A 16,031-nucleotide genomic window follows, 5' to 3' on the forward strand; every position below is an offset into this window, starting at 1 on the left:
GTAGAGATGCTGGATGTAGTCCTGTGGAACGGCTTGCCATGCCATTTCCACCTGGCGCCTCAGTTGGACCAGCGTTCGTGCTGGACGTGCAGACAGCGTGAGACGACGCTTCATCCAGTCCCAAACATGATCAATGGGGGACAGATCCGGAGATCTTGCTGGCCAGGGTAGTTGACTTACACCTTCTAGAGCACGTTGGGTGGCACGAGATACAAGCGGACGTGCATTGTCCTGTTGGAACAGCAAGTTCCCTTGCCGGTCTAGGAATGGTAGAACGATGGGTTCGATGACGGTTTGGATGTACCGTGCACTATTCAGTGTCCCCTCGACGATCACCAGTGGAGTACGGCCAGTGTAGGAGATCGCTCCCCACACCATGATGCCGGGTGTTGGCCCTGTGTGCCTCGGTCGTATGCAGTCCTGATTGTGGCGCTCACCTGCACGGCGCCAAACACGCATACGACCATCATTGGCACCAAGGCAGAAGCGACTCTCATCGCTGAAGACGACACGTCTCCATTCGTCCCTCCATTCACGCCTGTCGCGACACCACTGGAGGCGGGCTGCACGATGTTGGGGCGTGAGCGGAAGACGGCCTAACGGTGTGCGGGACCGTAGCCCAGCTTCATGGAGACGGTTGCGAATGGTCCTCGCCGATACCTCATGGAAAAAAGAACACATTGACACCGGTGTGTCAGACCCACCATACTTGCTCCGGACACTGCGAGAGGGCTGTACAAGCAATGATCACACACACGGCACAGCGGACACACCAGCAACCGCGGTGTTGGCCGTCGAATGGCGCTAGCTGCGCAGCATTTGTGCACCGCCGCCGTCAGTGTCAGCCAGTTTGCCGTGGCATACGGAGCTCCATCGCAGTCTTTAACACTGGTAGCATGCCGCGACAGCGTGGACGTGAACCGTATGTGCAGTTGACGGACTTTGAGCGAGGGCGTATAGTGGGCATGCGGGAGGCCGGGTGGACGTACCGCCGAATTGCTCAACACCTGGGGCGTGAGGTCTCCACAGTACATCGATGTTGTCGCCAGTGGTCGGCGGAAGGTGCACGTGCCCGTCGACCTGGGACCGGACCGCAGCGACGCACGGATGCACGCCAAGACCGTAGGATCCTACGCAGTGCCGTAGGGGACCGCACCGCCACTTCCCAGCAAATTAGGGACACTGTTGCTCCTGGGGTATCGGCGAGGACCATTCGCAACCGTCTCCATGAAGCTGGGCTACGGTCCCGCACACCGTTAGGCCGTCTTCCGCTCACGCCCCAACATCGTGCAGCCCGCCTCCAGTGGTGTCGCGACAGGCGTGAATGGAGGGACGAATGGAGACGTGTCGTCTTCAGCGATGAGAGTCGCTTCTGCCTTGGTGCCAATGATGGTCGTATGCGTGTTTGGCGCCGTGCAGGTGAGCGCCACAATCAGGACTGCATACGACCGAGGCACACAGGGCCAACACCCGGCATCATGGTGTGGGGAGCGATCTCCTACACTGGCCGTACACCACTGGTGATCGTCGAGGGGACACTGAATAGTGCACGGTACATCCAAACCGTCATCGAACCCATCGTTCTACCATTCCTAGACCGGCAAGGGAACTTGCTGTTCCAACAGGACAATGCACGTCCGCATGTATCCCGTGCTACCCAACGTGCTCTAGAAGGTGTAAGTCAACTACCCTGGCCAGCAAGATCTCCGGATCTGTCCCCCATTGAGCATGTTTGGGACTGGATGAAGCGTCGTCTCACGCGGTCTGCACGTCCAGCACGAACGCTGGTCCAACTGAGGCGCCAGGTGGAAATGGCATGGCAAGCCGTTCCACAGGACTACATCCAGCATCTCTACGATCGTCTCCATGGGAGAATAGCAGCCTGCATTGCTGCGAAAGGTGGATATACACTGTACTAGTGCCGACATTGTGCATGCTCTGTTGCCTGTGTCTATGTGCCTGTGGTTCTGTCAGTGTGATCATGTGATGTATCTGACCCCAGGAATGTGTCAATTAAAGTTACCCCTTCCTGGGACAATGAATTCACGGTGTTCTTATTTCAATTTCCAGGAGTGTACATCGCGCTACTGGCGATGACAATAATCATCCCACAGCGAAGACACACTGCACTGGGCAATGGTCACGAACCACGGCGAAAACACACTATAAAGTCAACACTCCTCTCACGTGGACAATACACGACCATCCTGCAAAATGCCTCCATGGGTCTCTCAAACTAATCTCAACAACGCTCCTCACACACACTATGCTACGTATTGTATACCGGATCATACAAGGGCGTTTACTGCAATGCACACACAATAAACAGAAGGAATTTGATTATAGCTGAACTACAAGATGTTACAAGAAGAATTCCGTCCACAATACTCGTGCACTTGTTTCGGACTAGTAGCGATGAAATTCTATCTTTGTTGTAACGCCTGGTTCTGTCGTTCCATGAAAACTGCAAAAATGCTATGAGAACATATTAACTCACGCGAAATGGAATTCGAATAAACAACGAAGTTCCCATCGTGAAATAGGCACATTCTACTCTCAACAACTGTAATTAGTCAGCTCCGGGATGATCATCTGGACATATATAAACTAGATACATGTTACGAAGAAATATTTGTACAGTGAAATTCTAACAGTGCCCAACTCTTACGACTAGCAGCAATGGGAGAAGTTCCGATGCTAATTACCACAGTGAACCACAAAAAATCTAAAGAAATGATTTTTGTCTTTAACACTATTATAACTAAACAAAACTTATGCTACTGGGCTTATGTTCGGCAGCCGCCGACCATCCAACTATCTGTGGCTTGTTCAGAGTAGCAAACTACCGGCAACGTCTCTTCAAGATCGTCGTATCTAATACCATTGATGAGGCTAGCTCCGAGTTCATTTGCAGATGCGTTTTGCGCTCTTCTGCATACTCAACTAGTCACTGATGTTGGTTGTCATTTCCTCGCGTCCCTCGTCGTGGGTTCGGTCCCCGAATCTCAATTTTCTCGGCCTGACCTCCACTTCCGTTTCCTCCGTTGTTTATTCGCGTACATCTTCCATTGTCATTGAAACCGGTTCCATGGTTTCGCCATCCGTTGTTTTGTGATCCGTAGACATCATTCCTCCTTCCATTCCAGCCCCTGTTGCGTAGTGCATAACCATTGCGGTTCCCATTCCAGTATCTTCATTGTTCCACTTCATTACTCCCGAAATTTCTCGACCGTGAATGGTTTCCGTAAGGCGTTCCATTTCGTACATTTCCGTGTTGTTGTTGTGGTCTTCAGTCCTGAGACTGGTTTGATGCAGCTCTCCATGCTACTCTATCCTGTGCAAGCTTCTTCATCTCCCAGAATCTACTGCAACCTACATCCTTCTGAATCTGCTTAGTGTATTCATCTCTTGGTCTCCCTCTATGATTTTTACCCTCCACACTGCCCTCCAATGCTAAATTTGTGATCCCTTGATGCCTCAAAACATATCCTACCAACCGATCCCTTCTTCTAGTCAAGTTGTGCCACAAACTTCTCTTCTCCCCAATCCTATTCAATACCTCCTCATTAGTTACGTGATCTACCCACCTTATCTTCAGCATTCTTCTGTAGCACCACATTTCGAAAGCTTCTATTCTCTTGTTGTCCAAACTAGTTATCGTCCATGTTTCACTTCCATACATGGCTACACTCCATACAAATACTTTCAGAAACGACTTCCTGACACTTAAATCTGTACTCGATGTTAACAAATTCCTCTTCTTGAGAAACGCTTTCCTTGCCATTGCCAGTCTACATTTTATATCCTCTCTACTTCGACCATCATCGCTTATTTTACTCCCTAAATAGCAAAACTCCTTTACTACTTTAAGTGTCTCATTTCCTAATCTAATTCCCTCAGCATCACCCGACTTAATTTGACTACATTCCATTATCCTCGTTTTGCTTTTGTTGATGTTCATCTTATATCCTCCTTTCAAGACACTGTCCATTCCGTTCAACTGCTCTTCCAAGTCCTTTGCTGTCTCTGACAGAATTACAATGTCATCGGCGAACCTCAAAGTTTTTACTTCTTCTCCATGAATTTTAATACCTACTCCGAATTTTTCTTTTGTTTCCTTTACTGCTTGCTCAATATACAGATTGAATAACATCGGGGAGAGGCTACATTTCCGTACCTGTTATTATAATTGCTATCTTGTGGACGCGACATAGGGCCTGCGACGTATCTGTCACAGTTTCTTCTGTGTTCCCTGATATTCTCTGCTCGGAATGCGTACTTTAATTCCTAAGGAGTGTTACGAAAAGCACTGACCTTGACCTTACACCTGGCAGCTAATACTTATTGATATGCTGACGAAAGTTTGGTGTAACAGTGGCACATGATTTCACCGGTAGAGCATGGTACGTCAAGATACTGGTTCTTGTCAGTCATTGCATCAAGAAACTTGACTGGGCTTTAGTAGCTTGAACTCTCGAAATCTTTCCCAACAATCATCTCGTACTTCATGCGCTCTTGCGTCTCCTCGAACCAGTAGATATTTAGGAAGTTGTCCTTGAACTCCTGGTAACTCCTACACATCGCTGATATTCCGCGCATTTTCTCCGCAACTGACCCTTGCAAGTCCCCGCAAATAAAGTCTATTTTGTGTTTTAAAGGCCAATTTGGAAGTTTTGGAGGAAAAGACAGGTCAAATTGCGACATCCAAGTTGCGTGGGTGAGTAAACTTACCCTCATCTCGGAAAATTTCGAATTTTCTGAATTGTAAGAAATGGTGGAAATCGAATGGTGTTTCGTCGACAACTTCCGTCCTACAGAAAATATAGTCCTTTGGATGTCCTTGTTCGACGTTCCCTCATCTGTGCTGCCTCCACAGCTTCGAGAAAATGCAACGTTTATATCACAATGTCCTCTGCTCGCTCTCGGCCGTATTTGAAACTGTTTCCTTAGCGCTTCCTTCAATTTCTTCTCCATACACGTGTTCATAGCTTCCTGATCAGATCTGAACGAAATAAGAGTCTTCAGTCTCGCTCACTGTAGTTGCAGGTGTCACGTCCGAACCAGTCCCTAATTTGCGCCGCTCAGACTACAATTTGTCCACGGTCGCTGTCGCATAAAGATCCGTGGCTTCACGTATTTTCGTGTCGATGCACTGCTCCGAGTCATTTTGCCGCTTTTCCACGCCTTCGCCCTTCTTGTTCAAAATTGATCACTGCCTCCCTTCCTTGCTGTTATGTGCGTTTACTCGTTTTCGATGCTTCAGCTGCTAATCGTCTTGCGAAATTTGCTACTGTCTTGGTACTCTCTTCCGTCTTCTTAAAACCAGGCGCAGTTTTCAAACTTTTGATTGCTTCGGTGTTTACTTTACGTAAGATTTCCTGTAGTTGATTTGCCCATGACTTGTGTGTCTCTCGAATCTGATTTACCTGAGTTCCGATATTTTTGATCTGCGTCCCCGTCTCATTAATTTTCTCCTCCATTCCTTTTACTTCATCAATTTTCTTCTCTCAGTACCTGATAAACAAACGCTAAGAATGGGAAATGAACTGGCTCACGAGAACCGACACTCACTATAACTAAATGACGCACATATTGACCACCTTAAGTAGGCCTGCGAAGCTCAACACGGTAACCTTTAGAAATAAAAACTCAGATTGCCGGCAGAGGACAAATTGACATGCATTAACCTATATTGTAGGCAAATTAAACACTTGCTTATAATAGCTAATGAATTAACGTTGTGCAAATACATCAAGATTCTGCGGTAGCAGAGCACACGCTTAATAAGAGGCATCAAATGGAATCGAACACACACAACATCACGCGTCCGGCAACGTCTTACTATACAAAGAGCGATCGCAATCACAGTTAACTAAGCGCTCTTAGTAATTAGAGTACTTAACTGGGTATCTTGATGCTGGGGCGATTTTTCGAAGATGTTAGACCATCACATCGCAAGACCTTAACAGCACGTCCGTCCAAGGAAGCGGGCACATCCACAGCTCACGAGGTTGCCGCAGAATGCACAGCACCGGCCAACTCCCGCCGCCTCCAGTATAACCACGTGATAACCGCCGCCGGGTCCGAGATACTACTGGCGCCGGTCCCGCCACGGCTCATTTTGCTTTTTAACAAACACAATGTGGACCAGTTTGGCATCACCAAAGTGCCAAGGACCTAGTTCCTGGCAGCGGTTCACGAATTGCAAGCTTACGTGTTCCATGAATTGCAACCAAGACTTTAATAAAATGGCAAACGTAACGTAAATGAGAACACTGGGAATTGACGTAAGATGGCTAAAGAAAAACCATACGAATATTTTTACCTGACAATCGCTTTCAATAATAAGCGGTCTATGGTTAACAAAGTGATCAACTGGGGATCAACACACCACACTAACCAGACCTAATCGTTTTATCTGACTTCATAAATGTGAATGTCTTGTATGGCCCCAAAAACTATGCTACTATCAAGCATCAATACTCTACTATTCCATAAACAAAAATATCGTTCCAAAGAACTGGGTGCTGAGAAGCATATAATGGAGCCCTACGCCGTAGCAGCGTATACGTTCGCAGGCGAGGGCGGCACAGCACGACACGCTCGCCAACTGCAGCCACGGAGAGTGGCAATCTGTTACGAACAGCGCGCGCCCCGTAATATGCAAGTACGCAGTCTCGCATTGCGCTGATTTGGAACGCAGATACCTCCCTATGAACCTCTGAAACCCCAGTAGATTCCAGTGTCAGAGTCGATCTACCTGGACACGGCCGCCGACCGACCAGCGCCACCCAATGTGACTGCACAATGAGGCTGGGGGACTTGATTGTCAACAAAAGTTTTCACCCAGGTTCCACAGAAAAAAGCTCCTCTCGACTTTCAGCCGCCGTACGCTTCTACTGCAGTCAGTTAACTCAGCACCCTCCTCCTTCGGACGCAGGTAAAGCCTACTGCTATCCCTTTACTAGAGCACACAGGCAAGTGCGTTAACTACTGCCAACCATTTCATCATATGAATGAAGTCACATCATATCACATATAGCAACCAAGTAATAAAGCTCATCCTCGCTATGATCATTAAGCAGCATGACACCATATCAAAAGTTAGAGTGGCCTGCAATCTCTCAAGTTCAAAAGAACAGATTTCGATGAAGGATTCAAAGTCATTTCTATATAATTTTTTGTGGAGTGAAGTATGATATGGATGAAACGTATATCTATGCAGAATTCTCCAGATCTTACTGCTTATTTCAGAACTGAATGCATTCTGTCATACTTCACCTAACATAAGTACATCCCTAGTAAATTGCATTGTTCACTTTTCGTTTCTTTTCGGAAACATACGAGAAGGCAGAGTTAGGTGGGACACCCTGTATATATAGTGTGTGTTAACCATTCCACAGTGGTCTATAATATGTTCATATTAAGTACATCCTTATTGAACAAATTACAGTCTTAAATGAAAGATTGTTTCTTTTAGGAGCATTCCATACATATTAAAGTATTTTTTGCATAGGATCGGTAGCTACATTTTTAAATAATTTCGTTTGCGTTAAAAGTTGTGCGTATTAGATTTATTGCTTGATTTAGATCTTAAAGGCGTGGCCAGGCCCAAATAGTTTTGTGTCTCAGGATAACTTTCCACTCACAGTACGCTCTACAAACTTCCAGAATTCGAGCTTTTGTATGTCGATCCTTGTGGTTGGAGGTCTGGGAGACTTCGGCCACTCACTTTATGTAAGAAAATGAAACACGTACAGCCTTCCTTATGATGTCATTTATTGTGTGGCTAACAGTTTCGGTGCTTCAGTGCACCATCTTCAGGCCTTTTCTGATGCCGAAAGGGTTAACACCATCCATATAAAAGATTTATCATAGGTCAACATGTATAACTGGTTTACACAGATATCTGTAAGTGCAATGTTGTCTTTCCGACTATCAACTGTCAATCTTCTTACATATTTTGGAATTCGGGCGGGCGGCGCACTGGCCCCACATCGAAAACTTCCAGCAGGTTAACGACGAGGCCCATTGTGCTGGCCAGCCTGCTTGTAGTTTTTAGGCTGTTTTCTACATCCAACTAGGTGAATATCTGACTGGAACCTACAGTCTACCTCAGTTACACGATTCACAAACATATAGAAACATCCATACACTTTCACAGATGATACTACACTCAGGTAAGGGAGATGTGAAGGGGATCAGTATTCTAAATCAGGGAGGGGATCGGAAGAGCGAGGTGAAGACACCTGGCAACAGTGTATTATGTGCTCTGACTGGATCAGCCCCCATATTATCAGGGCATAACTTCCATGATCCTAGAGGGAACCATACACGGGAAAACCTGCAGGGGAAGAAAAGATTGGGACAGATCTATCAAATTATCGAGGAGTTTGGATGTTAGTGCTTCCCAGAGGCGAAAAGGCTCCTTTGGGTTTAGGTTCAAAAATGGCTCCGAGCACTACGCGACTTATCTTCTGAGGTCATCAGTCGCCTAGAACTTAGAACTAATTAAACCTAACTACCCTAAGGACATCACACACATCCATGCCCGAGGCAGGATTCGAACCTGCGACCGCAGCGGTCGCTCGGTTCCAGACTGAAGCGCCTAGAACCGCACAGCCACTCCTGCCGGCCTTTGGGTTTTATTCGTTTTTAAGGCCATTCCAGGTCCCTGCCCACGGTTCTCTATCAACAGTTTCCTAATTTTGAGGCCTGTTATTTAGACCAGACAAGTGAAGTAAATGATGCCAGGAAGAATATTAAGGAAACGTAATTCATCTATGAAAGAAGTGACTTACGCAACATTTGTTCGACCAATTCTTGGGTATTGTTGGTCAGGGACACTTATCAGGTAAGATTAATAGAAGAGAACGACAAGATCAACGGAGAGCAGCCCGTTTCGTCATGGGATCCTTTTGCCAACAACCATTCTCCCCGTCTGCTATTTGCGAATGGACAGGGAAAGGGGAATCAGATAGTGGTGCCCTCCGCGACTAGCCGTCATGTGACTTACGGAGTGTAGATGTAGATATAGATCATGTCAGTTTCAAGTACTCTTGTACAACCTGTATAAATATCATTATATCACAACGTATTTCTGTTGAGAATAAGAGTGTAATGGGGACAATCTTCAGGAATATCATCTCCAGGTGCCATACCTTTGTCCATAACTCTAATGGCTGCACAAACCTCGCGTCATTATTTTCATTACTATCAGTGTTTCTTATTTACGTCACAGGCGCAAATTTTGAAAGAAATCTTGAAAAATCTCATTAATTTTCTGTATGATGACTGTGTGATCGGTTAACTTAATTAATCCCGTGTTGCTTGTCTACAACAAAACTTTCTATTTTGTTTTCTTGATTAGTTTGTCTCCACTGTGTGATCGCTCAACTTAACTAATCCAATGTTGTTGCTCCTCAATAAAAATTGCTGTTTTGTTTCCTTGATTAGTTTGCCTGTGTGTACGCCCACGATGCTAGACTCATAATAACTAGAAAGTTTTCTTGGTGACGAAACCGATCATGGTGTTGTTAATTAACTCCTAGTTATTCTTAGCTTCTAGTATTCTTTTATCACATTTTGTTTGTATTTTCTCACGTTCTGTAGAAATTTTCTCAAATAGTTTGGTTTCATTCAGCGTATTGTATAATTCTCCTATACATTTCAGGCTAATTTCTTGCCTTACTTTCAATAGTTTCTTTCCAACATTTCGGATTTTCCTTTCTTTTGTCTTCTGCAAGATAATTCGCTTTTCTAAGGGAAGTTCTAGTAAATAATAAGTCTTTTCTTTATTACTTCCCGCTACGAAATGTTTCCAATTCCAGATTAAAAACTTTTTACACTTAACCGCCAAAGAAACTGGTATAGCTATGCGTATTAAAATACAGAGACATACGGCTCTTGTTAGATCGGTTACTGCTGCTACAATGGTAGCTTATCAATATTTAAGTGAGTTTGAATGTGGTGTTATAGTCGGCGTGTGAGCGATGGGACACAAAATATCCGAGGTAGCGATGAAGTGGGGATTTTCCCGTACGACCATTCCACGAGTGTATCGTGAATATCAGGAATCCGGTAAAACATCAAATTTCCGTCATCGCTGCGGTCGGAAGAAGATCCTGCAAGAACGGGACCAACGACGACTGAAGTGACTCGTTCGACATGACAGAAGTGCAACTCTTCCGCAAATTGCTGCGGATTTCATGCTGGCCCATCAACAAACGTCAGCGACCGAACCATTTAACAAAACATCATCGATGTGTGCTTCCGGAAACGAAGGCCTACTAGTGTACCCTTGATGACTGCGCGACTCAAAGCTTTACGCCTACCCTGGGCCTGTCAATACCGACAATGGACTGTTGAGGACTGGAAACATGTTGCCATGTCGGACGAGTCTCGGTTCAAATTGTATCGAGCGGATGGACGTGTACGGGTATGGAAACAACCTCATGAATCCATGGACCCTGCATGTCAGCAGGGCGACTCTGACAGGTGACGCGTACGTACGTATCCTGTCTGATCATATGCATTCATTCATGTTCATTGTGCATTCCGAAGGACTTGGGCAATTCCAGCAAGACAATGCGTCAGACTACATGTCCAGAAATGCTACAGAATGGCTCCAGGAACTCTCTTCTGAGTTTAAACACTTCCACTGGTCACCAATCCCCTCCCCCCCCCTCCCCCCCCCCCCCCCCCCCCCCCGACATGAACATTATTGAGAATATCTGGGATGCCTTGCAACGTGCTGTTCAGAAGAGATCTACACCCAATCGTACCCTTACGGATTCATAGACAGCCCTGCAAGATTCATAGTGTCAGTTCCCTCCAGCACTACTTCAGACATTAGTCGAGTCGATGCCAAGGCGTGTTGCGGCACTTCTGCGTGCTCGCGGGGGCCCTACACGTTATTAGGCAGGTGTACCGGTTTCTTTGGCTCCTCAGTGTAGGTGGTGATCTGCCTCTCTTAGAAATCATCTGGTCTTATATAGGAGTCGTATCGATGCTTTTTTCTCGCTTTCGATAATAATTCCGCTGGGCACACCCGGTTAAAGGTTTTACACTCCTGGAAATGGAAAAAAGAACACATTGACACCGGTGTGTCAGACCCACCATACTTGCTCCGGACACTGCGAGAGGGCTGTACAAGCAATGATCACACGCACGGCACAGCGGACACACCAGGAACCGCGGTGTTGGCCGTCGAATGGCGCTAGCTGCGCAGCATTTGTGCACCGCCGCCGTCAGTGTCAGCCAGTTTGCCGTGGCATACGGAGCTCCATCGCAGTCTTTAACACTGGTAGCATGCCGCGACAGCGTGGACGTGAACCGTACGTGCAGTTGACGGACTTTGAGCGAGGGCGTATAGTGGGCATGCGGGAGGCCGGGTGGACGTACCGCCGAACTGCTCAACACGTGGGGCGTGAGGTCTCCACAGTACATCGATGTTGTCGCCAGTGGTCGGCGGAAGGTGCACGTGCCCGTCGACCTGGGACCGGACCGCAGCGACGCACGGATGCACGCCAAGACCGTAGGATCCTACGCAGTGCCGTAGGGGACCGCACCGCCACTTCCCAGCAAATTAGGGACACTGTTGCTCCTGGGGTATCGGCGAGGACCATTCGCAACCGTTGGCGCCGTGCAGGTGAGCGCCACAATCAGGACTGCATACGACCGAGGCACACAGGGCCAACACCCGGCATCATGGTGTGGGGAGCGATCTCCTACACTGGCCGTACACCACTGGTGATCGTCGAGGGGACACTGAATAGTGCACGGTACATCGAAACCGTCATCGAACCCATCGTTTGGGACTGGATGAAGCGTCGTCTCACGCGGTCTGCACGTCCAGCACGAACGCTGGTCCAACTGAGGCGCCAGGTGGAAATGGCATGGCAAGCCGTTCCACAGGACTACATCCAGCATCTCTACGATCGTCTCCATGGGAGAATAGCAGCCTGCATTGTTGCGAAAGGTGGATATACACTGTACTAGTGCCGACATTGTGCATGCTCTGTTGCCTGTGTCTATGTGCCTGTGGTTCTGTCAGTGTGATCATGTGATGTATCTGACCCCAGGAATGTGTCAATAAAGTTTCCCCTTCCTGGGACAATGAATTCACGGTGTTCTTATTTCAATTTCCAGGAGTGTAGATTCCTAACCACATTACTGAGGAGGTCCATCGCTAGGAGTGATTGGTGCAATGTGTATTCAGACGTAATTGTTAGTTACGCCAAAGTTGACAGCCTGTTGTATTTTACCAGTCTGCCGAGGTTACGACGCCCGTCATGTGTAATGAGGGGTGGCTGCCCAACCCCACGACAGATGACGTCTGGACGTGGTTTCACCTTGATTCCGCCACATGTTGAAGGCACCCACCATAGTACTCCTCGAACAGCAGGTAAGTAGTGCAGTTTCCGAAATGCTCGCGCCGAGCTTCCGGTCCATCACAATCTGCCCGCGGTCCGACTCAGATAGATCCCGTGCTTTGCCCATTTTACACACGGACAGCACGCTCACTACTGATATATCCACCATGCATGTGTCTCACTAGCAGTCATTACTCACCAGGTGACGCTGCTATTGCCTGGACGGGTTTATATCGATAGTAGGTCGGGAGTCATAATGTTCTGACTAATCAGTGTCTAAGAACTATGCCAGGTTTGAATCCTTGTCAGTACTGAGCATTATTTGTTTTCCTCAGGCACGTAGTAAATTTTCGGCGTCCTGTGTGATTTACGTGTAGTAATGTTGCTATAGGTTGATTCCTCCATATTTCATTAGGTCCTCATTAATATTGTAGGAGCATTTAGCTTTTAATTTCTTTTGTGAGATCACTGATTATTTCATAATTATTTTTTTAAATTTCATGCTACTGTACTTCTTCCGCGTTTACTGTTTCTCGATGGCGTAGTTGCTTGTAATGATAATGAAGTTACCGATATTTTTGCCCTATATTTACAAGCAAAAAATGTTTAAAAATAACTCTTACTATTGACCTTCTGCTTTTTTTCTATGGCGCCCTCTCTTTTATATCTGAGAACGACTTCACTCAAAGTCGACGAAAATATGAAGTGTTCATATGAGTCTTTGTTGGCCCTTTCTGTCCACTTCCAGTATTGCTGAATCAAATTACTTTCCAATTACAGCTAGATATTAGCGCAAATAGCATCAGACTTTCCTTTCTCCAGCTAAATATTTTCCATCTACTCTTACTCACTTTGTGTGATACCCGCACGATTCTAATTTCATCATTTGTCGATTCCATACAATGCTGCGCTACATATGTACCCTATGAGAATCTTGTTACTCATATCTATGGCACAATTTCGTCTGTGAACCTCTTCATGTGGAGAAAACTTCGAATAGTCGCGCTACTCCGCAAGGCACAGTCAAATGGAAATGAAAAAAATGGAAAAAAGTAAGTAAACTGTTCGTTATTTCAAAAGAAATCACCGTAACTGTTAATATATTTATTCCGTTGTTAGACAAGATGGTCAATGCCTTCATGGGAAAATGCTTGCAGCTGCCTAAGGAATCATAATTGTACCCAGGTGTGAACCACTTCGTCGTAAGCAAATCGACGGCCACAGATGTCTTTCTCCAGGGCTCCAACAATATGGAAACACCGTGGGAAGAGATCGGGACTGAGTGAAGGATGTGGGCTGGCCGACATGTTGCCAAGGTTGTTTCTACTACTCCGCCAGAAATTTCGCTGGGAAGCTCTTACACATGCTGCGTACAGTCATGGTTCTGTTTTCATTTGACTGCCCCTTATATTCACAATACTTGGTTCTTCCTTCAAACTCCAATGTTGTGTCATGCCGCTTCTTCAGTGGAAGAGTTCTTTCACTCATATCATTGTGACTTCATTGATTCGACTGTTCAGCATGTCTACTACTATACATTTTTTTCTGAGTTAAGTACAACCTCCACATTTGTAAATCTGATGATTAATCTCCCGTTTCACAGAGTCTGGAAAACGAACGAAAAGTATTCTCAGTTTCAAAAACTTCCTGGTAGCTCTTACTGGATGTTGTACGAACAACAATGAGAGACAAAAGGAAGCGGTGGGCTTAACAGCTTCCTCGACAGTGCTTTAACCGGGTGGATTTTCCGCGACCATAGCATCGGATGTGGCGCCAATCCAGGAGTAAAAATCCAGTAGTGTTGTTTATCGATGTCGTTATGCATGGAGAAGAGCCACATTCCGTACGGGGTAGCCCTGCATCAGTAGAACATAGCAGCCTTCCAACAGTAAAAATCTAAAATAAATCTTCAATTCAATGCAGAAGTAACAGCGTCGCGGAGATGAATGGTGGCGATATTTTCGGTCATAAACGACGCTTCCAGATATCGAGCGACCTCGGGTTGTAAATAATATTACTGTGACAATGCGGTACTCTACTACAATGGGACACCATTTCGCGACATTTACGGGCGGGATAAAGCAATGCCTTTAGCGTGTTGAGAGAACTCCCTTGTCGTTTGCCCGTAGTAAAATATTTGAACGAACCCACATTTCGCGATTTTGGGGATAGACTCGAGTTGTTGAGTTATTAACATGTGGAGGCAATGTTTTAATTTTCTTATAGCATCAACTCAAGTTGCAAATACTGTGAGAGACAACCGCCGAGTCAACTCTAGAAACACGTATCATTGGACCATTACGCAGCAAAAGCAATATAACACACTGACAAATGTCTTTTTTAATTGAGGTAAGAAATCCCTCCACTTGTGCAGAGGTTGTATAAAACAAGATCTTTTTCTCTCCTCCACAAATATTATTTTTCCAAACTTTAAACAGGCTCTCTTAGACGACCGAGTATGGTGGCGCTGTGGTTTCAGAAGACTAGATTTGCGTTTGGAAGGAGAAGGTTCAGCGCCCTGATTTATTTGCTTTGATTGATTGTTCCGTAGATTCTTAGTAGCATATTTTACACAGTATGAATGAGAAGATACACGACACTGATATAATGTTCTACAAAATTTATTTCACAAACTGGTTGTTGCATACGGCTCAGTCATGAGGCACAAAGATAAATATCTGGTGCAGTGAAAGTTTTGTAGGCTACAAGATTTTAAACTAGTGCATCTACAGAGTATCTATGTTTCAAAATTATTAGATTTAGGAGTAAAACGAGTATAATTACGTCAGTGAAAATGCGATGTAAGGTTATTTAAATAAGATAAATTACGTGACACGTTCACTAATGAACTATATAACAAATTACAACAGCTGTTCACAAAAATAATAAATTGAAGGAACAAACTTTGGTAATATGTTCAAAGGGTGTGGCTGAACAAAATAATCTCGTCTTTAACAGATTCTAAAATACAAATACATAAAATATCCTACTGCGATTAATCAGGTAAATGAAGCAGCTGTGATTATACAAGGTAAAATTTTTTAACAGGACAAGAGAAATTAAAGTAACTCAAATAAAGGAAAAAATGGAGCATGTGAGTAAGAGGGGTAATTAATAACATGGCCTGGATGGGATTTTGAGATGCATTTGCTGTTAGAAATGGTGATTAAAGAAACTGTGTCTGGTCATTCAGTGCGAAGGCCGGGCTGATGAGCATATGTTTATTAATTGCCATTATATTAAGATATTGCACCATTCTTCCTTTGTGGATTTCGTACAATACTTGATGTGGCATGTTGTAACTACGGCCTTCTTTAAGCAGGCAGTATGCGAAAGTAGAGTCTCCTTTTCTAAGTTTACTACTTCTCCAGTGTACCTTGAAGCTGTTGCATTTTGCTCTGCCTTACATTGAATTTTCTACAACTATCGAGGCTGACTAGTCCACCGTTTTCCATTTATCTAGGGTGCAACCGATTTGTTCTCGAGCCCAGGAGAACCGCTGCAGGCGATGACGTGCAGTTAGCAAAGGCACTCGCGTCGGCCGTCTGCTGCCGTTGTCCATTAACGCCAAATTTCGCAGCACTGTCCTAAAGGATACGTTCGTAGTACTTCCTACATTGATTTCCGTGGTTGTTTCACGCAATATTGCATGTCTGT

The sequence above is a fragment of the Schistocerca cancellata genome, chromosome 2 (genome assembly GCF_023864275.1).
Source record: "Schistocerca cancellata isolate TAMUIC-IGC-003103 chromosome 2, iqSchCanc2.1, whole genome shotgun sequence".
In the NCBI taxonomy this organism is placed as follows: domain Eukaryota; kingdom Metazoa; phylum Arthropoda; class Insecta; order Orthoptera; family Acrididae; genus Schistocerca; species Schistocerca cancellata.